Source organism: Magnolia sinica, chromosome 15 (assembly GCF_029962835.1).
Source record: "Magnolia sinica isolate HGM2019 chromosome 15, MsV1, whole genome shotgun sequence".
Taxonomy (NCBI): domain Eukaryota; kingdom Viridiplantae; phylum Streptophyta; class Magnoliopsida; order Magnoliales; family Magnoliaceae; genus Magnolia; species Magnolia sinica.
The window spans coordinates 11,703,546-11,705,335 of record NC_080587.1 but is presented as its reverse complement, the minus strand read 5'-3'; the positions used below and the strand labels follow the sequence as shown (position 1 = coordinate 11,705,335).

General features: G+C 34.7%; 1 non-coding gene across 1 annotated transcript; it reads right to left on the bottom strand.

Annotated features, from left to right (window-relative positions):
- Window positions 1–1,288: 1,288 nt before the first annotated feature.
- On the bottom strand, window positions 1,289–1,413 carry LOC131228444 (U11 spliceosomal RNA). Its single transcript, XR_009162947.1, has one exon. It is a non-coding gene; the product is annotated as a U11 spliceosomal RNA (small nuclear RNA).
- Window positions 1,414–1,790: the final 377 nt, after the last annotated feature.

Sequence of the window (1,790 nt, the reverse complement as noted above, 5' to 3'; positions counted from 1 at the left end):
ATGTGCCTTACCTGATGAATGGCCTAGATCTTTGACAAGTGTGATGTACACCCAATCTTGGACGTGTCTGGCCCACTCAGGTCTGGAACGTGTTTGGGAGAAATCGGATCTAATGTGATAGATTTTCAGGGCCCACATTCTATCAAAACCCCATAAGGTAAGGTGGCGTTGTTACGTATACAATGACATTATTGTAACACCTTCCTATAAAAAGATTGTATACTAATACGAAGGACAGTTCCTCCACCACATGTATTTCATGCAACTCATATCTCACACAAGTGTTCTGCGTTGGTACACATGCGGATATATAGAGATAGGCAGGCTTTTTACTAAGAGAAAAAATAAAAGAAGAATCAATAGAGGTGGGATACACAAATGATCTTTTTCCGTTACATGTGATTGTCAAACATTTTTTTAATGAAAATTCTTAATAAATAATTTCATAAAATTGTTCTTGTAAATCAATTCTACACTTCTTAAATGCAGCGGCCTCTTGTTTTTCCTAGTAAGAACCCTGCCTATCTACATCCCAACATGTGTGCCACTGCAGAACACTTGTGTGAGATTTGAGGTGGGATACATAAATAATCTTTATTTTTGTTACATACACTTGTTGAATAATATATACAAGCAATCCTAAATAAATAATTTTATAAAGTTGCTTATTGTAAATCAATTCTACACTTCTTAAATACAATAATATATATATATATATATATATATTTCCTTAGTAAAAACCCTGCCTAGATCATGCACGCTTGTGTGCCAATGGTGGGATACACAAATTTCTTTTTTCCATGAGCAATTCTTAATAAACAATTTATAAATTTATTTATAATAAATCAATTCTACAGTTCCTAAATGCAGTAATTTTAGCCTTTTCCTTGATAAAAACCATTCATATCCACATGTGAGCATGTGTGCTAGTGTAAAACACCTATGTGAGATCTTGGGTAGGACACACTATTTTTTTTTTTCCATAAGCAATTCTTAATAAATAATTTTATGAAATTATTTATTGTAAATCAATTTTACACTTCCTAAATGCAGTAATCTTATTTATTTTTTCCTTGGTAAAAACCTTACCTATCTACATGTGCGCATGTGTGCCAATGCAAAACACTTGTGTGAGATCCGTGGTGGGATTTAAGTCGGCTTGTCAAACATGTTTTTTTTTTTTTCATAAACAACTTCAGTGAGAACCTCTTAAATCAGTGTAGAAATGATTTAAAACACACTTCCTAAATACAATGGCAAAGACACCCCCAACTGAGTTGTTTAAATATATGATCTAAAGCCTTAAAGGATTAGTAGAATCACAAATTATGTGGGCCATATGTCTTGATAGCCATACAGCACTCACCATCCGAGGGCAGGCGTGGCATATTTAGCTAACAGACCACCCTTTTTTAAGAAGTAGAATCAACACAGTACATTTGTAACTTTAGTAGGGAAAGTTACAGAGAAGAGGCTCAATTAAAACTGATAGTCAAGAAATTTCTCAAAGCCATTTATTTCATTACCTTGGTTCTATTATTCAAGAGGATGCATATACAGAAGGGGACGAAGCATGCCACAAATCACACCGGTCAGGGAATCCTAACCCTTTTGATTGGAAGCCTTCCAACATTGCAATCTAAAAGTTCTCCAATCAAAGGCCAGGATCATCTGACTAGTGACCATTCCTATCTGTAGGACCCAATAAATCAACGCTCCAAATCTCATGCACATATAGATGTCAGCACAGAATCCTTACTTTCCCTGGAAATTAGTACTCAAAAAGACAC